Genomic DNA, 27,395 nt, shown 5'->3' with positions numbered 1-27,395 from the left:
AGGAGTCAAGCAATTTCAGATACTTCAACCTAATGTTCCTTCAAGCCTCAAGGCTGCCTTGCTCCATCTCTTGAATATCATCTCTTTTGTGCACAATCAAGCCCCTTCACAGTCTGGTAAATATGTTTTAAGGAAGTGGACTAATAGGACTCTGATGTTCTTTTCCTGGGAATCAGGCTGCTCCCTCACAAGCTGTCTAGGTGAGACTGAGAATTGTTCATGTCATCAGCTCAGACCAGCCCTAGAATAGTTGTCCTGATTACCTTGTGGTGCTTGCAGGTGGTTCCTGCTCATCTGACAAAGCAATAGGGATTTAAACCACATTTCTGTAGATATGACTTGGCCCTGCAGATTTGGAGTTTGAGACAAGAAAGATAATGATTTGAAGGTGATATTGGGTGCCTTTTTCTTTGTATTTGACTCAAACATCTGTTTAAGAAAAATAAGTGAAATGCTTTGATATATGTATATGTATAATGTATATTTATAGAAATAAAAACACATATATTTTGTTCTCTCTCTTACTTTTGCCTCATATATATATTCAAATAATTTCAAACAAGTATTTTGAAAGTAATTTGCCTTTTCTGGTTTCAAAGATATATCTCAACATTCCTGACATGGTAGCTCTGGATCTCTGGAAACCACCAAAATGTTGCATTATTAGTCTATTAGTGTTTTGTTTCTTAAATATTATCCCCTGAGGCAAAGAAATGTGTACCTTTCTGTGCACCAGCCTTCAGTATCCTCTTGGTGTCATGCTGTATGTCTTAATGGGAAAGCCTCTCTTCTGTTTATCAGTCCTATTAAAATATCACTTGCATTTTCAATACAGCTTTTCCTGACATTTCAAGTCCTCGCTATTCTTACACTGTATCATCCAATTTAGCATTTCATACACATCATGGTCTTCCATTTCATATGCATGGGCATGAGGTCTACCTTTCAAGCTAGAATATCAGTTATGCTTGCAGGACTCATGCTGGCATTTCTTTTTTTTTTCATAGAAGAGGAACAGATCCATAAAATGTTAGAGCTGACCCAGGCCTTTTCCTTTATGATTGAGAAAAGGGAAGCCCATTGAATGTTAATGTCTTATTCAAAGTATTTTACTGAGTTGGTGGCAGAGGCTAAACCATGGAAGCAGTTATTGAGCCTTCTATCAGTCCTCTATTCTTTTCACCAACTTATGCATCGTAAGTTTTCAACTAGTGCTTGATGTGAATGTGTTGAGTTGCCCATTCAGGTGCTTATTCAGTGACTGAAGCAGCTCCTTTGGGTTTGTCAACACTGGTGGTGTTTGAGTAAAGCTCTAATAGCTATATGTAGTATAGTAAATACAAAATTTGGAGATTTATGACATTGAAGAATGATATTCAATGATTTAGTCCTAATGCATTTTAGCACAAAGTCACTTTTCTCTCCTGTTATAATTGTGAGGAATTACTAAAACGACAAGGTTTGCTAAGAAAATATCATGGAAAGTGGCCATGTTAATCAATATTAAATGTTATTAAAGTCAAAATTTATATTGGGGGTTTAAAGGAGTAATAAAATCATTATATCTGATAATTTTTGCTTTAGTTGGTAAACTTCAGTAAAACATGTCAGAGACACAGATTGTTTGGGAGACGTGGGTAGGACTCCTGGGTCATTGTTTATATGGGACCTTAAACTAGTAAGATTGATTGGGGCTTAGAACTCTCATTCTATACTTTGTTCACCAGGGACTCTGGTGAAACTTTTGTGGTTGGTTGGTTGTTCGTTTGTTTTAACTTTTAAACTGTCTTTATTTAGGATAATACAACACTTCAAAACTGGTGAGAGATTTTTTCAGTTAACTATTAGAGTTTTCTGTTTAGCTATATCCACATTGTAACATAGATAACTTGGAACAGATTATTCCTGTGTTTAATAATTCTATTCACAGTTCTATTTATATTTTCACTTGCTGTAAAATCTTTTTCTGACTTGTATTGTGCAGACTTACAGGATGATTCTGAGAAAAATGTCAGAGACCCATATATATTTTAGCAATCATTTTCTTACTGGTGAATGTGGGTAACATACCACAAGCGACTGAGTTCACATTGCTTTAGGTGTTGAGAATGTGCATGCACACAATACCTCCATTAAGGCCTTACACATGCCTACTTAAAGGTGGATACTGAATGTTCTCATTAATCAAGGCAAAATATTCCAGAATTTTTGCATAACCCAATCTGTTCATATTCAGGTCAATTTAGTGCTTCAAAATAAAGAATCACACTTTACCCACCTCCATCGAAGTATTTGGACCCCTGTCTTCACTTTTAAGATTGTGAACTAATTTGAGGATGCAGGGTGTAATTCTCTAGTAAGTTGCTATGCTTACAGTTTTCCTAAAAACCTAGGACCTATTGATACTAATATTTTCAGTGGAGTTCTGACAAATCTGCATTGAACTAAAACTCCTCCTTATTCATCTGTCATAGGTAAATTCTAGAATTTGATCTCCACTTAGGAGAATGGTGTAATGCTGAATTACAGCTTGAGAATTTATAGCAACAGCAGGCCCTTTGATCTTGACATTTGAATGGAGTTACATTCTCTGGAAGCCTATGCTGAGATGGAGTTTGTGGTGTGAGTGATTATTATCAACACACATGAAAAAAGTGGAACAGGATGGAAAGAAGGATAAAGTTGAACTTTGAGGTAGGCCTAACAAAACTCCACCCCATATAGTGGGGAGATCTGGTGTGAATACTGCTCAACAGTGTCCGTGCTAGGATACTTCTTCTACCTTCTTCAGTTCTGGATGTGAGCTTCCCTAGGAAGACTACCATCTTGGTTCTCCACAGCTGAGAGAGACCTAAGTTCTAGAGCCTAGAAGAAGCTGTCAACTGGAGGTTGCTTGCTGACTACACTCTCTGTGGCTGGGCAGCAAGAATAATATCTCTACATCAACCAGTCTTTGATCTAAGCTTCCACAAAAGAGATCTACTCGATTTTTGGAAGTTCTGCTAATTTTGTGCTCTGCCTTTCAGAGCTCAGAGTGCTTTACTACTTAGAGATTGAGGAGCTGACAATTCAGACCATAAACTGTAGTGTTTTAGAAGCAGAGTTATTTTGATTTACCTTTTAGTATAACCTTCTAGTTTTATAGATGATGAGAATCAGATCCAGAGAGATTGCACGGCTTAATCAACATGAAATAAACATTTTTTAACACAGGAAAAGAGATTCCATTCAAGAAGCCTTAGATTATAATTCAAACTGTACTCTGCTCAAATATAGCTGTATTTTAAAACTATCTGTACAATTTTTTGTCTTAATGTTTTGATCATAATTGTGAGCAAGAATTATTGTAATAGGAAGTGATGCCCTTGGGTAGTACCCCAATTGCTGTTTATTTCAATAACAGAGGAAGTGGTACATCTAGAAAAGTAACAAAAAGCTTGAAATACTCATGTAAGGTGTTTCTCATGTAAAGAATATCCTCATAAATAAAAGCCTCTTTTAATAATTAGCACTCCAATTTATAAAGTGAGGCCATTAACAAAGGGAAGTTACAAAATAAATTAACATATCAAAAGATCACAAAGTGTTCCTTAAAAAGCACAACCCTTGGGGAAGTCATAAATAATTAGCAATAAGGTCACTCTTAATTCAATGGTGTGTTTGGATTACAAGTTTGAGGCTTTAAAAAATACATTTTTCAGGACCAAGTAAAGCAATCTTACTCAAATAGAAAAGAAGTAGTTTCCATCATTAAACACTGCTTTTCAGTCTCAGACAATATCCATGTTCTACATGAATCAAGCCCTAAGTAACAACTAGTTCTGAGAAAATACCCCATTTCAGTGTATACTACTACTCTGTAGCTTATTTGGGAGGGGGGAGTCCCCCTTTTTAATAAACTAATCCTTTTGTTATTGAAAGTCTGCTGGAAATTTAATCTCACATCTTACAATCTGAGTGAAGAGAGGCTCAAAGCAGCTCAGAAGTTAAAGTTAGAGTAATTGGGTTACTGAACTGAATTTAAAGGTGTTTAGGCTTAGAGTCTAGGATTCTAGGTGAACTTAAGTGTCAGGAGCTTTTTAACAAAAGCTTTTGTGGACTGATACTGGAAGGGTTTAATCATGTATCATGTGATCAAATATGTCTTATATTAGATTTTAAGAGCATACTGTTCATGATAATTGGTAAATAAAAGTGGCATTTTTTTATTTGTCTTTTTTTTTTTTTAACTTTTGGTATTAAACTGAACATAGCTTTCAATGTAATGAAGTTTGTTGTAGTTTTATGAACTAAATCAGTATACATTTGAACCACTTTTTGTAACTTCATGCTTCATGTGTCATTAAAATATTTTTTTCTTTTTATAGTACAATTGAAGCAGGATATTTCCCTGACCACTTCGTGGCCCATGTGACAAGGGCACCTTGCTTCCTCCGATGGCTGTGCTCAGTCACTTGTGGGAGGGGGAGCATGCAGGTGAGTGGGTGCAGGAGCCAGGGCAAGTGCTTTTGGACGCAGCAGGAATGAACTCTGCACCAGCCCCGTGGCAGCGTCTAGGAGGGTGACTGTAACTCCTGAAGCCCCAGAGGGAGTATTTTAGTCAGTGCTCTTTTAGCTTTGCAGTCCATGGATGGCTTAAGTGTTAACAGCTCAGTAGAAGGTCAGTATGATAGCCTCTTGCACCAGCACTCATGGCTCTGAGCTCTTGTCCAGCATCCAGGAAAAATGAGATCACATAAATGAATCAAAGATGCAAAAAAACAGGGGTTTTATTGCAGATGAAAGTGGCTCTCAGTGGGATGGGAAGTTGAAAAGGAGATGGGACAGGGAGGCAATCATCCCCCAAAGTCCAGCCATCCCCAGCCAGACTCCTTTTCAAAGCTCTGTCAAGCTGTCCCTCTGAAGTCAAGCTGCTTCTTTCCAACATCCAACCACAGTATCCAATGTCAAGCAGCTTCTGTTTTTAGCTATCTGAGCCTGGGGTTTTTATGGGCACAGGATTGAGAGCAGTGTAGGCTATGGGTGGTTTTGGAAAAGGCAACATTCAAGCAGGAAAAAAGGGACGTAAATTATCACTTTGGGCTGCAGTTCCAGGCTTGAGGGTGGTGCCCTTGCTGGGGACCCATCCTCTTCTGCCCAGAATTTCCTGCCTCCTCTCCATATGATTTCCCCCTTCTGAAGAGGCACATCTAACTGCAGTGAGAATACAGACAATTGTCAATCTTAGCTACCTCCTGCTGACAGGGTGCATTGTTTTGGGGAGAATGGCAGTCAGATTCATCCCAGTCGTCTACCTAAGGATCCTCAGCAAAAGAGAACCATCGTCTGAAGGTCTGTTTGCCTGTCCATTTGGAGTTTCATGGCCTCTATGTGAGAAGAAACAAGTTTTACAAGGTTAAGTATGCATGGATCAATATGTGTATTATACAAAATGGAGTTAAAAGGAGAGCATCTGGTGCCAAAGATTATAGAAATAAGTGAAATATACTAATTGTTCTAAAAACAACATTGTACCCTCTGAACAAAACAAAAGTAAAAGCAACAAGCATAGGCAAAATTGTAGAGGATATCCATGAAAGGTTAGTTATTAACACTTAGCTTTTGTGATTTTTAGTTTGAGGTCCCTGATCTCTTCACACTGGTACTTTGGCTGCACTTCTGGGTTGACAGATGTAACTCCGTCGGCTCCCCACACCTTTACTAATGTATAAAGAATTCAAGAGTCTATTCCAGTGACCTGTTGTAAAAGACCAAAGTGGCCTCTTTCAGGAGGTTCTCTAAAGTACTCTCTGGTTCCAGGGCCTGTTTCTGCAACTTCCTCCTGATACCATGGGCTGCCTGAGTAACAAATTTATCCTTTAGGGTTACTTGTCTCTTGACAGATTCAGGAGAAAGAGAGGTCTGCTTTACCAAGGGCTCTCTTAGCCTTTCCAGGAAGGCAGTGAGATTTTCATCAAATCCCAGGTCTATCATGGATAGCTCGGTAAAATTGAGAGGCTTAGTTCCAGCCTGACATAGGCCCTCCATTATGCATACTTGAAAGTGTCTCCTCTTCCGTTCTCCCATCTTATCATTGGGATCCCATTTAGGGTCATCCAATGGTATTGCTTCTCTTCAAGTTGGATAAAGTTTGACTCCTTCCCTGACACTCTATGTGATACAAAACTCATCCCCAAATCTTTCTGTCACTTGCAGAGTGGCCAGCTTCTCTTTATTAGTCAGGGTGTGATTCAAAAGTAATATAGTCCATTCAGAAGAGTTCAAATACTTGGGTTAAATTCTAGAAAACCTCTATACATCTGTCTCAGTCATCTGAACACTTGCCAAGATCCTCCTAAATTTGCCTTAAGTCCTGTAGAGAGAAGGGGATCTGGACCTTACTGGGGCCAAATTCATCAGGCATCTGCTGGAGGGGCAAGAGTGAGACTGCAGCTTGTCTAGGGTGAAGATTTCTACGAGGGGGCAAGCAAGAAAGAGAAACTGGATCCGGAAGATGGGGTGGACCCAGAGGTATAAGGCCCAAGAGAGCTGGCTCCCCTGCTGAAGGTGCCTCTGGGGTTTGTTGCTTTAGTTCCCTGGAATTGCCCCTTGTAGCCTCTCCTGAGATGGCAAACAAGAGGACTGGATTAACCCTACACTGTCCGCAAAGTCTGGAATACTCTGCAAGGTAAAAAAAGCCTGCACATATGGGGCCTCAGACCATTTGTCCTCACATTTACAGAAAAGGTCCAACTTCAAGATGATATCAAAATGAATCATTTCTTCTCGAGGCCAAGTCAGTCCTTCCTGCGGATCATAGTTTGGCCAAACCCCTGTGCAGAGGGCTATGAGGCGTTTTTCCTCTAGAGTTTGAGGATCAAAACATGATTCAGGATACACTCCAGAAGAGTATAGACTATGGATGGTGAAGATAACAGGTTGTCTGTTCTGAAAGACAGAAAAATAGGCGTCCCTCATTTCTCTTCTTTCTTTCAGTGAAAACTCAGGGTGTGAGGGAGAGAGAAAATGACCATCTCTTTTTTCTGTTCTGTCTTTTTATCCCAGAGACCCAGTGAACTTAGATGGACACCACCCATGGGTGCCATTGAGGCCTGCACTCATGAAACCGGGAGGGCCTAGAGAATAGGGATTGTTCTCACTCACCTATGCCTCCGTCTCTGCTACTGTCAGCAACTTTTGCATTCCCTGAGCATCATCTATTCCATGGAGCATGGCCTCCTTCCATGAAACAGGAGCATAATCAGCAGGAAGTGTTCCTGTCTATTTATACTATGCCTGTTGCCTGGTTTTGGATCCCTCAGATCTGGTTTTTCTTTCTAGGGCCTCATCCCGAACTTTAGAATTGAGTTTGGGATAGAAAGGTGTCTCAGGGGTGTCCATGGATTCATTCAGATTATGCCCCAGATGGGACTTGCCAATTTTGCAGTTATTAGCTGGTGGGGGTCACTCCTCTGTTGCCTCCCTCTCAAAAGCAGAGCAGTGAGGTAGTAAAAGGACCCTCTCACATAAAAAAGGGAAAAAAGAACAGCTGAAAGGGGTGGAAGAACCTCTTACTCTATGCAAATCAGTTCCTTTAATCACTGTATCCCTTCCCCAGTTCAGACTGAGTTTGAACTCCTCTGCCAGGAAAGGAAAGACTCTATGGGAATGTGGTGGGAGGCGATGGTGACTGGGAAACACTGGCCAGCTGGCCGCATGTAGTCACTGGCACCCAAGACTGCCCTGGGGCCCTGGTGGCAACCACAGTTCTCTCCTGCCCTGTTTGGCCATTGGGTGTGGCACGTGCATGCTGTGGACACACCCAAATGCCCCAGCCAGGAGGGGAGGGGTCAAGAGGGGAGCCACTGAGTCCTGTGTGCACCTGTGGCTTTTGGGGTGGGGGTGGGGATGACACCTCTAAGAACAAATGAAAATCACATTGTTCTGAACTGCATATCTTGTTGCTGGGCCAGACTCTCATTCTACTTAGTAATATTTCTGCAGTTTTCAGCAAAACCCTTAACATTATAAAACAAGAGATAAGGGCCATTTTGAACTGTGGAAGAAGAAAGGTAAGATACCGTAGAAATGTCTGTGGCCGACACCTTAATAGGTGATCTGGGACTGGGTGAGTGTCTTGGGGCCTTCTGGCAACAGCAAGGAGTGGCCTTGGCCAGGTGCCTTCAGTTGTCCCCAGATTTTAATCCAGTCCCACGTGATGGTTAGACCTTTGTGAAGAAAAAAAAAACCCAATATTCCTCTTCCCTGAAACAAAGAGAGATGGCATGGTTGCATCCTGTTGCCTGCACCTGGCATAGCTCAGAGGAAAGTCTGAGGACAAGAAGGCTTGGGGAAAAAGTGAAGGAACACATTTGCCAGATCCACATTTGTTCACTCTGCTGATGTATCACGGGTGGGCCCCCAAATGAAGCAGGATATTTTCCTGACCCCTTCATGGAGATTGTAATAGGGGTGCCTCGCTTACTCAGCCCACGGCCCTCAACCCTTCACGGGAGGGAGAGCATTCAGGTGAGCAGATGCAGGAGCTAGGGCAAGCACTTTTGGGCTCTGGCAGGAACAAAGTCTGTACTGGCCACATGGCAGTGTCTAGGCGATCTGCCACAACCCCAAAGCCCCAGGGAGAGTATTACAGTCAGTCCTCTTTTAGCTTTGCCTTCTGTGGATGGCTTAAGTGTTAACAGCTCAGTGGAGGGTCAGTGTGATGGTCTTTTGCACCTGAATTCATGGCTCTAAGCTTTTGTCTGGCATCCAGGAAAAATGAGGTTGCACGAATGAATTACAGATGGTAAGTGTGGAGGATTTTATTGTTGATGGAAGTGGCTCTCCGTAAGATGGGGAGTTGAAAGGGGGATAGAACAGAAAGGCAATCATGCCCTGAAACTATGCTGTTAAGCTGTGCCTCTGATGTCAAGCTGCTTCTCTGCAATGTCCAACTGTAGTCCCAAAGTTCAGCTGTTCCTCTTCTCCTCTGGCTGAGCCTGGGTTTTTCTGGGCACAGAATGGGGAACAATGCAGGCCATCAGTGGTTTTGGAAAAGGCAGACGAACAGGGATGTAAGTTCTCACTTTGGGCCTCATTTCCAGGCTTGAGGGTGGGGCCCTTGCTGGGCACCCACTTTCTTCTGCCCAGAATTTCCCTGCCTCTTGTCCCTATCATAATCACTTACTTATAGGTCATTTCTCACAGGGAATACCAAGAATTTCCTATGTTTCTCTTCCCAGGTACTTGTAGCAAGCATTCTATAAAGTTTGTAAGCATAAATGTTCTAGGAACATTTTAGAAAGCTTACCTGCTCCACTATGTTGTCCTGGCAATTTCTTGCTACCTAAGCCACCTGCCATATCTGGACCCTGCTTCGACCATAACTATGGTTTGTGGCTCACTCAGCTATCAATATTCTTCCATGTGGTCCTTCATCCCAAGAATAGATCTAGACTAGTCTCTTAATTCCCAACAAGGAAAGAAAAGAAGAGTCTTAAATTAAAAAAAAAAAAAATCATTAAAATACATGGATTCTGGAAAAAATTACAATAGATTGGTTTACACTACTTAAGGCCAAATTCAGGCCCATTATTGGGGTATTTGTGAAATGTGCTTTCTTTTTTCTTTTGTCCTAATATTATGTACAGGGACTAGCTGATCTTTTTCCCTCTAATAGGCGTTTACTTTTCCATATCCATATTACTTTGACTTCAGACTTCTACAAGCCTCCAGAATGAAAAAAAAAAAAAAAAAAAGAAGCTCTGCTGTTACTTTCAACTAAAAGATCCATCTCCCAAATCCTTATTTAATTCCCTGTGTTGACATTTTCCAAGGAATATTTATCATGATACTTGCTTTGATTTAAAGGATGTGTTGTGACTCTGCCCTGTGGCCCTAAAACAAAATAACTCTGCCTTAGTCCATCTTGAGTTAATCAGTCTTAGATAACATTTCACTTTGGATGATAATCCAACTCATGTTCCACTGTCAAATTCAGTTCAATACAAATACATTTTTATATGTATATTTGTCAAAATGCTTACTGACAAAAGCATTATTTTTCACAATTAAGCAACCTAGTTTTCAGAATCAATACCCAAATAAAATGACCATCCACATGACTAAATTTCTTAGTATGAAGTATCTGCATTCAGACTGCATCATTCAGGTCTTCTCCATAAGCAGAGAAATAAAACCAAATGAACATCACTTGCAGCTCTTAAATGATAACTTTTGCCATCTGTAAATCAAATGTTCATGAAAGTCTATTTCCAGAATGTCTTGCTGCTCTGTCTACTCAGAGAACTCTAAAAATATATATTAATTTTTTGATGGTTAAAGCGTTTTTCTGAAGCTTATATAACTATATCACTCCTAAAATTATTCATTTTTTAAAATATAGACAATCATGAGTCACATTCCAACAGAACATAGTATTTTGCCTTTTTAACAACATGAGATGGGGGAAATATTTTTACATTTTCATGGGATCCACAAGGTTTCATTTGCATTAAAATAGTGACAATTTTATAGTGTTTTGCAGTTTATAGAGCTTCTCACAAGCAGATTGATGTACAAACATTGAGAAATTCATAAAAAGTAATACGTAAGAGTTTTAATGGGAATATATTTCAATATTACATATTTTTATTTTGTTACATATGTGTTCAGAGAAATAATTTGTTGTTGAAACTAATTTCATAATATGATTAGTTAACTTTTGCTTTGTAATAAAATATCTTAAAATTTTGTGGCTTAAAACATAGAAATTTGCTTAGCTTATGATTTCATTGGCCAGCAATTTGTCCTGGCCACACCTGGATGGTTCTGCCAATGTGGTCTGGTTCAACTGCTGTCTGCTTGGTTTGCTTGTGTTATCTGCAGTCAACTTTTGGATTAACTGGTGGATTACCTGTTATAGGACAGCTTAGCTGGAACATCTTATCTTTAGTCTATATGGTTCTTCCATTATCCAGCAGCAACCCTGGTCTTATTCACACACATAGTAATTGTAATAGGCTTTCCAAAAGCAGCCAAAGAGAACAACTTCCAATTCAGAAGCACTTTAAAAGCTTCTCCTTGCATCACATTTGCTAACATTCCATTGGCCAAAATAAATCATATGATCAAGCTCACATTGAGTGTGACAAGGCATTTAAGGTTATATGACAAAGTGTCATAAATAGAGAAATGAGAATTTTTGTAATCAATCTATTGCTCTGTAAAATGGTTTATTGTTTCAAATATAAAGTGATGTTCATTGTCTGAAATAATTATTAAGTATAATCCTTATTAAGGTGCTAAATATATCATTAAGCCTCTGTGCTTCAAAGTATTTTTTTTTTAAGTCAACCTTGGTGACTGAAACCCAAAATAAAATTATAATTTTATACTATCTACTTCTAGGAAATAACAGGAAAATCCTGTATCTGCAAGCCCATACACATAATCAACTCTTCATTGCTATATTTTTAACTTAAAAACTGGTAAAAGAACAAAGCAGGAGGCATCACACTACCTGACTTCAAACTATATTACAAAGCTAAAGTAACCAAAACAACATGGTACTGGTACCAAAACAGATATAGAGACCAATGAAACAGAACAGAGGCCTCAGAAACAACACCACACATCTACAACCATCTGATCTTTGAAAAACCTGACAAAAACAAGCAATGGGGAAAGGACTCCCTATTAAATAAATGATGCTGGGCAAACTGGCTTGCCATATGCAGAACACTGAAACTGAACCCCTTCCTTACACCTTATACAAAAATTAGCTCAAGATGGATTAATGACTTCAATGTAAAACCAAAAACCATAAAAACCCTAGAAGAAAACCTAGGCAATACCATTCAGGACATAGGCAAGAGCAAAGACTTCATGACTAAAACACCAAAAACAATTGCAACAAAAACCAAAGTTGACAAATGGGATGTAATTAAATTAAAGGACTTCGGCATAGCAAAAGAAACTATCATCAGAGTGAACAGGCATCCTACAGAATGGGAGAAAATATGTGCAATCTATCTATCTGACAAAGTTCTAATATCCAGAATCTACAAGGAACTTAAACAAATTTACAAGATAAAAATTAAAAAAAAAAAACACCAAAAAGTGGGCAAAGGATATGAACAGACACTTCTCAAAAGAAGACATTTATGTGGCCAACAAACATAGGAAAAAAAGCTCATAATCAGTGGGTTAGAGAAATGCAAATCCAAACCACAATGAGACACCATCTCATGCCAGTTAGAATGGTGATCATCAAAAAGTCAGGAAACAACAGATGCTGGAGAGGATGTGGAGAAATAGAAACACTTTTACACTGTTGGTGGGAGTGTAAATTAGTTCAACCATTGTGGAAGACATTGCAGTAATTCCTCAAGGATCTGAAACCAGAAATATCATTTGACCCAGGAATCCTGTTACTGGGTATATACCCAAAGGGTTATAAATCATTCTACTATAAAGACACATGCAAATGTATGTTTATTGCAGCACTATTCACAGTAGCAAAGATTTGGAACCAACCCAAATGTCCATCAATGATAGACTGGATTACACAAATGTGGCACATATACACCATGGAATACTATGCAGCCATAAAAAAGAATAAGTCCTTTGCAGGGACATGGATGAAACTGCAAACCATTGTTCTCGGCAAACTAACACAAGAACAGAAAACCAAACACCCCATGTTCTCACTCATAAGTGGGAGGTGAACAACGGGAACACATGGATGCAGGGAGGTGAACATCACACACTGAGGCCTTTTGGGAGGTGAGGGGCAAGGGGAGGAGAGCATTAGGGCAAATACCTAATGCATGCGTGGCTTAAATCCTAGATGACGGGTTGATGGGTGCAGCAAACCACCATGGCACGTGTATATCTAAGTAACAAACCCCCACATTCTGCACATGTATCCCAGAACTTAAAGTATAATTTAAAAAGAAGAAAAACAAAAAAACAAAACTGGTAAAAGGATGACTAAAACACTACTACCTTAAAATAAATTTTCACTCCCTATGTTGGCAAGAAAGAGCAGCTGGAGAGAATTCTCCTCCATGATGATAATGATAATTTCAAAGTGTATAACCTTCTAATTAAACTATTTGATAATTTAACACCTTTGTATTTCTTCCTTTGCAGAATTGCCAACAATTTTGATAGATGTTCTTTGAACTCAAACTATTTCCCTCATCAATATTTTTAGTTTGGCAAGATTTTACATTATCTATATTCTTTTGCTAAATTAGTGTTGATTTCTTAGTCTTGAGAGGTTATTTGGAAGTACAACATGATGATATGTTTCTAGGAGGATTTAATCATCACATAAAAATGAAAAATAATAACCTCACTTGTGAAAGTGGTTTCCAGATATTCTGATAATTAAAGAAATTGCAGCAGCCATGTAAAAAGATTTTCAGTAAGAAGAAACTTGATCCCTGTGACAAGACAACTTTATGTTGCTACTAAAATTTGTTTAAATCAGTTATAATATGCTGTACTTTATATGCTTTGATTTTAATCTGGAAAAGATTATACAAGGTCAAAGTACGTTTTTGTTATAACTTTTATTAAAATTGGTTCTTGCCATTCACTAACAAAACTAACTGAATGAAAATTATATATATATATATATACACACACACACACACACACACACACATACCAGTGTGCATATATATGTATGTGTGTGAATGCCTACCTATTTTCAGCAAGATTGGATGGAAAGGCATATTGACCACTTTCTCAGAGTATTCTTTTATTTTCACATGGACTATATTAATATGTGAAGGCTATTTACAGAATGTAATCTGGTGAAGATTCATTCTATTTGCAAGAAGCAGCATTATAATTCCCAGGAAAATATGAGGAAACCCATATGCCTAAAATAATGGAAAATATTAAATTTCCAGGCATGGTTGTACTAGAATGATGATTTATCATTCATTTATTTATTCACTTATTCATTAAACATGGATTCTGTGTATTGAACACTGTCTTAAGTATTGAGCAATCACAGAAGAATAAGGCCCAATGCTTGCCCAGTGGCATGCAAATGATGAGATGGGATCTCCAAGCCACTCTTCCTTTAGAAGGGAATTCAAGCCCCTGTAATAATCACTAGCTAGTTCTTGGAAAAGTGTGATTTTTATTGAGAATTGCATATATCTATTTCCTAACTTTAAACATTTTACAACTTTAGGAATATATATTACCTATATTAATGTATGCACACTGAAAGATTATAAAATCAAAGAGAAAAATGAGGTATTGGAGGATTTTTTTTAATATACTCTTTTGTATTTTAGGTATGTTTCTTTCTCATTTATGGACTAGGGTTCATTTTTCCACTCTTCAAAGTTAAAATAGTTTCATTTTACCTTGCAATACAGTCCTAAATACTAACAAGTCGGCAAGAATTTTATTTGATGTAATCTCATGTTGCAGGAAGTCAGGGACCCCGAACGGAGGGACCATCTGAAGCCTCAGCAGAAGAACATAAATTGTGAAGATTTCATGGACAATTATTAGTTCCCCAAATTAATAATTTTATAATTTCTTACACCCATCTTTACTGCAATCTCTGAACGTAAATTGTGAAGATTTCATGGACATTTATCACTTCCCCAATCAATACTCTTGTGATTTCTTATACCTGTCTTTACTTTAATCTCTTAATCCTGTCATCTTTGTAAGTGGAGGATGTATGTCACCTCAGGACCTGTGATGATTGTGTTAACTGCACAAATTGTTCATAAAGCATGTGTGTTTAAACAATATGAAATCTGGGCACCTTGAAAAAAGAACAGGATAACAGCGATGCTCAGGGAACAAGAGAGGTAACCATTAGGTCTGACTGCCTGAGAGTCACGTGGAACAGAGCCATTCTTCTCTTAGAAAAGCGAATGGGAGAAATATCGCTGAATTCTTTTTCTCAGCAAGGAACAGCCCTGAGAAAGAGAATGTGTTCCTAGTGGGAGGTCTCTAAAATGGCCACTCTAGGAATATCTGTCTTATATGATTTCAGATAAGGGATGAAATAAGCCCCGGTCTCCCTTAGCGCTCCCAGGCCTATTAGGATGAGGAAATTCCTGCCTAGTAAATTTTAGTCAGACAGGTTGTCTGCTCTCAAACCCTGTCTCCTGATAAGATGTTATCAATGACAATGCGTGCCCTGTGGGACATGAAACTTCATCAGCAACTTTAATTTCGCGGCAGTCCTGTGATCTCGCTCTGCCCCCATTTGCCTTGTGATATTTTATTACCTTGTGAAGCATGTGATCTCTGTGACCCACACCCTATTTGTACACTTTCTCCCCTTTGAAAATCACTAATAAAAACTTGCTGGTTTTGCGGCTTGAGGAGCATCATGGAACCTGCCAACATGTGATGTCTCCTCTGGACACCCAGCTTTAAAATTTCTCTCTTTTGTACTCTTTCCCTTTATTTCTGAAACCAGCCAACACTTAGGGAAAATAGAAAATAACCTATGTTGAAATATCGGGGGCTGGTTCCCCCGATAATCTCAAACTTCTCACTGTCTTCTACTACATTGTTTCATAAATTCTGAAAATATCTTTATTTACATTTTTTTCTGCCTATTATATGTTTTTATCATTCTTTAATTCATCTGTTTTCTGCTCTCAACCTTGAATCCCTTTATTCTTATTTCCCAATTGTCAATCTCTTTTTCTGATTAAAAACATAATTTGAATATTATCTGTTTAAAATTTTTTGCTTTGCCTGATTTACCTGTCTCAAGAGTTTACTGCATATAGTAGGTGTTCATTAAATATTTGTTGAATAAACTGATCCTGTCAAATTTTTTGTTTAGTAATTTAATTTCAGATTATATTATAGATGATGATGATGTATCTTTCTCTTACCCATTAATTTATTAGTTCTATGAGAGAGAGTACCCTATGTAGTCAGTTTTCTATGCCTGTGCATTCCACATCCATGAATTCAAGCAATGAAAAATATTTGAAAAAATGGGTGGTTGTGTCTGTACTGAATGTGTACAGACTTTTTTCTTATTATTATTCCCTAAACAATATGGTATAACAACTATTTACGTGGCATTTACATTGTATTTACTGGAAGTAATCTAGAGATGACTTACAGTACGTGGGAGGATAAGTGTAGGTTATATGTAAATACTATGCCTTTTATGTAAGGGATCTGAGCAGTCCTGAATTTTGCTATCTGCAGTGATCCTGGAACCAATCCCCCATAAACACTGAGGAACAACTGTATTAATATCTTTGGCAGGAACTAGCACAGTATCTTCTGCTCAACAGAAAGGTAAAAACTAAATTGAATCAGGGTGGTTTCTAAAACTGGGGAGTTGATCAATTACTTTCATGTGATTTGGTAAAGGAAAAGGGGCTTTTGAGTATCAGTGATGATTTCATAGGCAGAAGATATTCCATTCTATTAAGACAAGTTTACCTTTCTTTTAGTAGGAAATACACTTCTAAGATGACCAAAACTACCTTCTACCTTCTGCTTTGGGTCACTGTTGAATATTCCTTTATCTATGTGATGAACTTGAAACAAGAAGATCCACAAACTAAGTGAGGGTTCATCTCTGACTCATTTTTTTGATCATAGTCAAGGTATTTAAAATGCCATAGATTTCCTCGTCTGTAAATGAGTCTGATAATATTTGTTTTGATGCTCTCATATGTTTGCTTTGGGAATATAATAAAATATTTGCATAGGTTTGGAAATACAAACAAAGCTGTATTATTCTAAGTTTCCTTAGAACCGACTTTTAGCTTCCTCAGGGCCTTAGCAGGGAACCTGGGTTTTGACATTCTACAGAAAGTTAATAATTCTGGGGGAGAGAAGAGATGTCTTTACCGAGGACTCTCTTTATCTGCTTACCTCGTTGGTTTCCTGCCTCTCCCAGTTAACTCTTTGTGATGACATCTTTCCTTTTTCTTCACTGAGATAATCAAGATTTGCAATAACAGATTTTCTTCTTTCATTTTTCATTTTATGTTTTACAAATCCATAGGTTTGATGAGGGTATAAACTGTACCTGTGAAACAATGTCTATGTGCTGAAGTGCAAGTGTCAGATTAAAAAACAGGAACCTGAGATCAATGGGTCTCTAATTTTAATGTGAACCATAATCGCAGAACTCGTTAGAAAATACAGACTCTGAATGCCAATGTGGGAGATTTTGATTTCGTGGCCTAGTCACCCCAGATGTTTCTGATGTGAATGGTCAACAGACCTTCCTGTGATAAATAAAGACAGGGTGATACATTTCATGCATTTTGTGTGGGAATCACCACTGTCCTCAGTGATTTAGGAAGAATTACAGCTACCTTCTTGACACACCCAGAAATGAAGCCCTCTGGAAATATACACTCTGAGGAGGCAGATTAGCCCTTCATTTGTCTCAGAACACAGCAATTACAATTCAGACTTTTGAAGGGATAGAAAATGAGGCTTCCTAAGGATGCAGCTTGGCAGACTGCAGCAATGCTGTGTCTTTGGGCGTTGGGTGCCTGCCAGAAGCACTTGCCCAGCACTAATTGCAGAGCACCTGAACTTTTATCCATCATCTGTTCTGCTGCACAAAAACTTGAACACTCCGATGAATGGTTTGTATTCTTCCCAGCAGCTCCAGGACAGGAGGAAAAACCTTTCATTTAATTAGCCTATTATTTTCCATTTTGAGGCTTCAATACAGACTCAGAAACAGGTGCCAGTTTCTCTTCAGCCTCTAGGCCTAAAGAAATAAGAATAACTGCTACTGAGGAACAAAAGCAGATAAGGTTCGGCAGCGATGCCATTAACTTGCCTCTACCTATGTAGTCCAGAAACAGATGTTAATTACCAAACGTGTGGTCCCAAAGTCGAACAGCTTAATCATTGGTTGGGCTTTGGTTTATTGCCTGTTAATGCTGTCTGCCAGTTTCTCAATGTCTGGAAATCTCTCATTCTCTTCCCCTCCGTCTCTGTCTTCTGTAGATCTAGTTTAATAATTGGGGTTTGTGTTCATTCTTTTAAATTACCAACATTACCTCATGTCCTAGTCTGTCTGGGCTGCTATAACAATAATACCATAAATCAGGCAACTTAAAAACAACAAAAATCTGTTTCTCATAGATTTGAAAGCTGGGAAATCCGACATCAAGACTTGATTTGGTGCCTACGAAGGTCTGCTCTCTAGTTCACAGACGGTGCCTTCTACCTGTATCCTCATACGATAGAAAGAACAAGGCAGCTCTTTGAGGTCTCCTTTGTAAGGGCAATAATTCCATTCATGAAGGCCCCACTTCCTTGATTTAATCACCTCACAAGACCCTTCCTCCTAATTCTATCCCATTGGGGAATTTGAGGGACTCCACCCTTCAGAACATAGCACCTTGTTATAGATGATGCTGCTCAAGATGTTTTGCTTTCCCGAGGCTGCAGTCAGCAGTGAAGGTGCTTGCAACCATTCACATTGCATTTGTGAGGCTTGATCATTTCCTGATGCAAGGCATGTCCTCATACTCCCAATACTCCCAGTTCCCACAAAGGTTCACAAGATTGCTTTTACCAAGTAATCTTGGTAAGGCAAAATAAAAATTAAAAATAAATAGGCATTTACCTCAATAGTTCACTTTAAAATTCATTTTATTAAACAACAGGAAGCTTTTTGTTTTTAAAAGGTATTTGGACTGCTGTCTTCAGAGGAGGAAACCGTGAGCGGAAACTAGGAACTGCAAATTGGATACAGAAATAAGGTATTTTGTGGGACCGGAAACATATCACTATCTGCAATAGATGGTTTTGGTTGTGGACTTTGGGAAGGAGTGAATGGGTTAATAAGCCATAAGTCAGTCAACTGCTAAGGGTAGAAATAACCTGCAATTGAGAAATACTATTTAAAGTACATGAGAAGTATAGGGCTGAGACTGACATCGCTGTCAAAAGGGCAACTCAAAAGCCATAAAGGGCCATTTTGTGAGATGGCTCAAAGGCCAGTGAAAGGACAGTTGGATTGACTTTCTCAGTGAGTAAATTCTTTGAGAGAAAATAAACTGGAAATTGATATATTATCAAGCTCCCTCAGGCCAACGGAAGCAGAGTCAACAGTTTTCTTTTGGCTCAAATAATTCATTTTGACTGTCTCAAATCACAGGAAGTAAACTCAAATTCCCATGAGGACCAGGAGTGTAACATAAATAGGTAAAGTGGCCCGGATATAAGGAACATTTCTGGATGCATTTTCCCTTTTTGACTAAGTTTTATTTTCTTATTTTTGTTAGAAATTTGGATGCAATAAATTTCACTTTGTTATAATTTTACTATAAGAAAAATAAAGTCTTACTGCAGTAATGAGAATGGGGCACACTGCCCCAGGGCAGGGAGTGCCAGGAGGGGGAGGTGAACATTACATCTCAAATGTCCCTTCTATTGTGGGCAGTTACTACACTGTCTGGTGAGGGGCTGCCCTGTGAGAGTATGAACCCAGTCCTGCAAGTTACTTTATCTTCTTCAAGAGAAGCTAGAGAACCAAATTTTTATACAGAAACTGGCTTTTAAATTGTGTCTGCTAATTCAACTTCTATGCAGTCTTTTTGCCAGTATAGACTGAATTCAACAGTTCAATTCAATAGTTACGTAACTATGTCAATATGCTTTGTTCTTAGCCCAGAGCACATTTCCCAGAGGCAGAGAGTAGGGTGTGATTTATGTTGCCCTTAGCCTTGGAAAATAATTTCCCAGTGAGTTGATAAACAACTCTCTTTTTCTTCTACCTAGAGCTTAACTGATTATTTTTCCTTTGCATTGGCCTTTGAAAATTTCCCTTCTATGTGTCATCAGAGGAATGTAGGAAGTATAAGAATATGGCTTATTATAAAACAAATCTCAATATCCACTTGCCAAATTGTTCCCCAAACATAACATGTATGTGACAATAAATGACCACTAGACATGCCCAACCATACGATTTACAAGAGGGTTCTACTTCAGTGATAGGTGTTTCAGGAATATTTGTAACATATTCAACACCATAATTATGGAGAAAAATAGGAATTATAAGGATGACCATCTTTAACCAACCCATAATTTATAGAAATGAAGGGAACTTTAATAAACAAAACAAACAAACAAAAAAGCAAGCACTTCACAAGTTTTCTTAACAGAAAGTTTAGACAGTGGTGGGGTGAGCGAAGGTTGCTATTTTTCTAAGAATCTTTCAGGTGTAGTAATCAAGGGTTATATGTTATTATAAAAATTGTGTGTTCTTAAGGAAACCTCAGCATTAAAGCAATCATACAGCATGGATATTATAGGAAACTCTCAAGCAGATTTAGCTTCTATTCTGGGATTTAAGAAATACTTTAAAGTGTTGACAGCTTCTTTCAGGGAGAGTAAGTTTTTATATTTTGGGGTCACTTTCCTGTGTTCAAGACATAATTTTTTTCTGCCATTAAGATAAGAATATTCAATGATAGCACAGCATTTTTAGAGTATGAACCTTTTTTTAATGTCACAACCTGAACTTAGGTTAATATGTAGCTTTCCTAAGATGCTGATGCTTTCAGGAATCATTAAAATTCACACTTATCCTCTGAGCTAAAAAATATGATTGTTCTCTGCTTTAGTGGAACATTGAATCATTTTTCTCTTCCCCTATCATCTCTCCATCTAATCAAATGAAGTAGTCCCACTGCTATTCATCACACATGTGGAATCTTTCTATAAATCTGATCATGAATCCCCCATATTCCAATTATCTAGGGCTGCATAGAAACCACCTCAAACCTAGTGGCTTAAAACAAGAATGATCATTTATTTTTCATTAAATATGAAATTGTTTATGGCTCTGAAGAGGTAGCTCATCTCTGCTTCATGTGGGCTCCACTGTGGGTCTTACAAAGGGGTGAAGATTCACTTTCAAGTGGCTCCTTCTGATGGTCGGCAACTTGATGATGGTTGTTGGCTGGGAGCTCAACCTGGGCTGGCAGCTGAAGTAAATGGTTTCTCCCCACAGGGTTGTTTGAGTTTTCTCACAGCATGATGATTGTGTTGTAGGAGCAAGTAGAATCAGGAAAAGCAAGCTGCCAACCTCTTAAAGACTAGTCCTAGAAAGCATCACTTACATGGTATTTTATTGGTCACATAGTCACAGAGTCCATCCAGATTCAATTGGAGGGGACATAGAAACCACCTTTCTATGGGGGGAGTGCCCAAGGGACAAACATATATATATTTACCTACCTTTTAAATTTCATCTCCTACCACTACCATTCCTTACCATCTCTACTTCCCCATCCCTGCCTCCAACCATTTCACCTGTCTAAATTCCAACCACATCAAATTTCTGTTGTCCTTTGCATTAGTCCATTCTCATACTGTTACTAAAGACATATCTGAGACAGGGTAATTTCTAAAGGAAAGAGATTTAATTGACTCATAGTTCAGCTAAGCTAAGGAGGCCTCAGGAAACTTACAATCATGGCGGAAAGGGTAGCAAACATGTCCTTCTTCACATGGCAGCAGGAGGAAACATGAAACAAAAGAGGGAAAAGCCCCTTATAAAACCATTAGATTTTGTGAGAACTCACTCACTGTCATGAGCACAGCAGAACAGGGGTAAATGCCCCCATAATTCAATTCTCTCTCACTGGGTCCCTTCCAGAACATGTGGGGATTATGGGAACTATAATAAAAGATAAGATTTGGGTTGGGACACAGCCAAATCATATCACCCATCATTTTTGTTGTTGTTGTTGTTTTTTGGCCATTGAATATTATCCTCCCAGACTCTCAGAATACCATCCACCTAGTAAAACTTTAATCATCTTTCATGACTAGGCAAAAACATCCTTTCTTTTTTGAAGTCTTTCCTAACTCTCCTCAGTAAGTAATTAGGGTTGAGGACATTTCTTATCAGTGTTTACCGACTTTATTGTCTTTAAGTGGACTGTTTCGTGGTTGCTTTTAGCATAATGGCTAATGCACAGGGAGAATTTTAAAATTCTCTGTTGAATGAATTAATTCTTGGAAATTGGGGAGTCATTCACTGAGACATTTAATCTGTAGTAAACCTGGAGCCTAGTTCTGCCTCCGTTCTTCAGTATCTATGTCAAAGGTTAGGGCAAGTCACCTTATCTATTGTAGCTTCCCTTAGCCTAGGTTTCTTCATTTGTCAAAAGAGGTAACAGTGTCTGTCCTGCAAATCTCACTGAGACATATGAAGGTAAATAAAAAATGTAAGTAAAAGCACCTTACATATTTAGAATGCCACTAAAATATTATATTTTGAAATTATTATTAGTTGGAAACAAATTTACTATTTATAAAATGTTTTAATAGACAAAAGTATTTTGCTGACCTGACCAGAAGCACTACTCAAAGATAAATATCTTTATATTGTTTTAATCCCCATTTTACTAAGGTTACATATTTTTTCTAAAATTTCCTTAAGGAAGAAACCTTTGGACATTTGACGAAAATCCAGATTCTTAGAAATGTGCCCTGTTGTGCAGTTACCTTAAGAAAGCAGGGTATTCTGTGCTTTCATAACACCTGCAGTGGGTTGCCAACATTTATTTTTAAAAATAAGTTTTGTCGGTTGTATTAGCTCGTTTTCGTGATGCTGATAAAGACATACCCCAGACTAGGAAATTTACAAAAAAAAAAAAACAAAAAAAAAAAAAGAGAGAGATTTAACAGACTTACAGTTCTGCGTGGCTGGGGAGGCTTCAAAATCATGGTGGAAGGTGAAAGACATGTCTCATGTGGTCGCAGACAAGAACACAGAGCTTTCCCAGGGAGACTCCCATTTATTAAAATCATCAGATTTTCTGAGGCTTTTTCACTATAATGAGAAGAGCACCGGAAAACCCGCCCCCATGATTCAATCATCTCCCACCAGGTCCCTTCCACAACATGTGGGAATTATAGGAGCTACAAGATGAGATTTGAGTGGGGACACAGAGCCAAACCACATCCCCAGTTCTGTAAGATCCATAGAAAGAAGTTTATTTTAAATGTATCATGTAGTCTGAAAAAGAATACTTGAAAATATCTCTTCCTTGAGTGATGGTCTTCCTGACGACAGAGCACAGAAAAGCCAGTTTTCTTGCTCTAAGATGGTGCTGCCTCATTTGAAAGTAAGTAGCTCCTTTTATTATGTGGAAAAAAGAGTGAGAACAGTATTTTCAGAGAAATTAAAGACCTGAATGAGCAGGTTGTAGGGAGGACTATGGAAGGAGCTAGCAGGGGGAGGTGACAGAATAGATGGGGTAGCCTGACACAAGCCTTTTAAGGTGGATGGCCTAAAAGATTCTCATGCTGCCAAGGCAGGCAAAATCCATAAAGAAAAAGCTGGGAGTTCAGAATGTGTAAAAGCAACATAAACAGGCAAAATTTAATTCTGTAAGAGTGGGTCTAAGTGAGAGAGACAGCGTGCGTGTGTTATAGTGAGTATAGGGGAAGCTTTTGTAATAGAGCAAAGCAGTTCTAGAGATCGTTACATGCAGACGTGATGTATATTGTGGTATAACTTTGCTGGAGAAGAGGAAAGATTATTCTATAAGAAGCTATAATCAGGGCTTTAAGGATCTAGCTTTGAAACAAAGGAGGATTGCATAAATTCAAAAAGCATAAATAAATCCTCAGCAACACACACCCCAAAAAAAGATAGTAAAGGAAAAAGTACATAAAGGATGGATATTATGGTCCTCTGACATGGTCTTTTTTTCCTTTTATCTTTTTATTTTTTTGCTATGTACTTTACTGACATATTTATGAAGGAAAGATTGGTATAAATTATTTTGAGTATCTCTTACTTCCTTGGCAATTAATGCAGGCCTAGGATGTTTGTTACATTAAAGTCTGATTTAAACATTATTGTGTTTGTGAAATTTTAAAATTATTTTTGTTAAGCATTTACTAACTCAGTAGATCCATAATGTATGATTAATGTTATTAAAGGATTTTAAATACCTTTTTAGTCACATTTATGTGTATCCGAATCTTGTTGGTTCTGATTAATACCAAGGCGGGACGTGGCAGTGCCTGAGTTTACTTTTCTGCATCCCTACATAGCTGATAGAGAGGAGGGGTAAATTAAAGAATTGCCAACCCCCAAATATATTGTTGCTTTTATGTACTAGGTGATGTCATTTCTCCAATTACATATTTGAGAACAAAAGATACATTTAAAGGGCTGATCCCTGGCAGAGTTCAGAGCTCTCTTATCCCTTCTCACTTTAATCCAGAACTGTTTAATCCATAAATCTTCTGTGGTAGTGCTTAGACTCTTTTTACATATGTATTTATTTTATTTCACCTAGAAAGCATCTCCTCTCATAGATGAAGATCAAGAGGAGGAAAGCAAAGATGATATGAAAGACAGCAGTGAGAAATCACCTGCTCTCAGTGTACACATGAAAGCCAAGGCCCTTAGCTCAAATTGATCTCTCAGACTGGCACCAGGAAAGAAACTAAAGGCAGAGCTGCATAAGAGGATGCATAGCTCTAACTTTCACAAGCCTTGCCTGCTGTACATCACTGTTTTATAGGGCTGGTGACATTTAACCAGGTCCTCCCAGAAGCTTATTTTGCATTTCTCTGAGCCTCAATTTCCTTAGCCCCAAATGGTCCTAAAATGTGCTTGAAGTGAAGGACTATCTGCAGATGAGTGCCATCCTCAACAACGTTTAATAATTTTTCAAAAAGAATCTCATAGAGAAATGGGGAAAATATAAAATGTTTCAAGGCTGATTCAATCCTTTTGTAAGACAAATAAGAGAAGAGCTTCACAGCTGGTTTATTTTTTCTTATACATTTTATACACATTGAGAAGTAAAAATCATTTCATATTTCTGATTTGACTATAGGATCTTATGCTGATTTTACCTATGGTAAGTGGTGTTCAAATACATGTGTGCATGCTTATGAACCATCTTATAAAATAGAAAGGATTTTGAAATTTTTTCTTAGAGAGGAAATACCATACTTAGTTTTAAGTTTCCTTGAATTGTACTTGGTATTTATATTTGATATTGCTTGAAATGTCCTATTTTATTTTAAAAAAACTTCTCTGGTAAAAGAAGATAGCCTTAGCAAATCATCACAAAAGTCAATTGAAGGCTAATTAGAAATTTATTAATTACTTCCTTCATTATTTGAATAAGTCTGTTATTGATCAAATTATTTTCTACGTTAATTGATTCATGCAAATAGACTTAGATTCCTATGTCCTTGAAAAGTAAATGGAACTAAATCTCGACCACAGTGCTCTCTGAAGTCATAAACACCACGATGCGTTGGCATGTGAGTGAAGTCATTAGAAATTACACTCGTGTAAATCATTTCTGTAATTGTCTTAAAAATGTGTGTGTTTAACAATATGCATAATATATAAACACAATAATAACTTAATACAATATACAATTATATAGACTAGACCTACAGAATAAATTTATTCTATATTTACATAGAATACACATATACAGACCTATAGGTAGAGCATATAGTTTAGGCATTTATGTTATATAAACCATACATCATAGAGCTACACCATCCAACAGGGCAGCCTTTACCCATAGATGTGTGGAACACTTGAAATGTAGCTAATATGACACATTGAAATAATAATATTTTGGATACATTCAGTTAAATTAAATACACTATTAAAATTAATTTCACTTGATTGTTTTTACTTTTTAAAAATGTTTGCCAGATAACTTAAAATTACACACGTGGCTCACATATTTCTATTGGAAAGAGCTTATCTAAAGTATATATTGCCTCAATAATAAAGATACTCTGCATATTACAATATATAATATGCTCACTGAAAAATGGCTTTCAAAAACTTTTATGAATAGGTCTAGACAGTCAAATCACTGTTCTATAGTACTATAAAACTTAGTCCATTTAAAATAGTAAATGAAGCATACAATTAGACTCAATTAATTTACATTTTCATGGTTATTGGAGTGGACCTTTTGTATTCTCAACAAACTCCTATTTATTGAATTTACCCTCTCTAACTCTCAGTTCTACAAATGTGGTTTTATGGAAGCTTCCCTGTTAATTTCTCTCTAGCCACAAAGGATGGAGTCTTATCCAAATCAAGTTGGTCAGAATCTTACTGAATTCTGACTTGAGTCAGAGAATCATATTCCATCTAGAGGTACAGCATTGTTAAATGAGAAGCTCAAGAGTACATAGTGTTCATGTATTCTGTTCTGTGGAGAAAGCCAGGCATCTGTAAAAGACAATAGCGAATAATAAACGAAGCAGAGGAGAGATACATAGAAAAGTTTTTTCTATACGATTCTATGGACTACCTACATTTCCCACTCATTAAGTTTGATAATATCTCAGGGCCCTTATAACACATTTGAGTTTCTGTCATTTGAAATAAAATTGTTTTAATTAATGCAGTCACCAGGAGCACAGAACGCCATTATTTTATTAATGTTTTATCTCTTAGTGATTAGATCTTGTGGGAACAAAGCTTCAGTCTACTTCCTAATTGTAGAAAAAGCAGAACCCCAAAATGTGATTTTAATCTTTGTAAAAATATATTTTTTCTGAATTATATAAAAACACATGTTTATTAGAGAAAGATTTATAATGTACAGGGAAATATAAAGACATAAATAAAAATAACTCAATTCCCCATTATTACAAAAGGCCTTGTTAACAGTATTTTATCCCTGATTTCTGTACATTAACAATCTATGTGTTTATTTTTGTTTTTATTTTCAAAATGTATGAAGTACTGGCTATTCAATATTCTACTCAGTATTTTTTCTGTTTGACATTATACTATAAGCCTATAATCCCAGCACTTTGGGAGGCCGAGGCAGGCGGATCACTTGAGGTCAGGAGTTTGAGACCAGCCTGGACAACATGGTGAAACCATGTCTCTACCAAAAAAAAAAAAAAAAAAAAAAAAATTAGCTGGGCATAGTGGCACCAGTGCCTGCAATCCCAGCTACTTGGGAGGCAGAGGCAGGAGAATCGCTTGAGCCCGGGAGGCGGAGGTTGCAGTGAGCCGAGATTGTGCCACTGCACTGTAGCCTAGGTGAAAGAGTGAGACTTCATCTCAAAAAAAAAAAAAAAAAAAGGCATTATATCTAAATATATTTTTTAATCTATAGTATAGACACATTATATTGTATTTACCAATCCTATAAGGTCATTAAGTATTTTTAAACTTTCTGCTAGTATAAATACTGCTGCAGGGAATATGTATTCCCATCCCATACGCTTTTGACTGTATCTCTGAATATTATCACAGGATAGATAGTAAAATACATAATGGATCCGAAGGGTGTGACCATTCAAACATACTGATCTGTGTTGCAATTTTCCTCATACAAAAGGTTGTAGAAAATTTATATTCTCATCAGCATCATTTGATG

Source organism: Macaca mulatta, chromosome 2 (assembly GCF_049350105.2).
Source record: "Macaca mulatta isolate MMU2019108-1 chromosome 2, T2T-MMU8v2.0, whole genome shotgun sequence".
Taxonomy (NCBI): Eukaryota; Metazoa; Chordata; class Mammalia; order Primates; family Cercopithecidae; genus Macaca; species Macaca mulatta.
Note: the sequence above shows the minus strand (reverse complement) of the source record.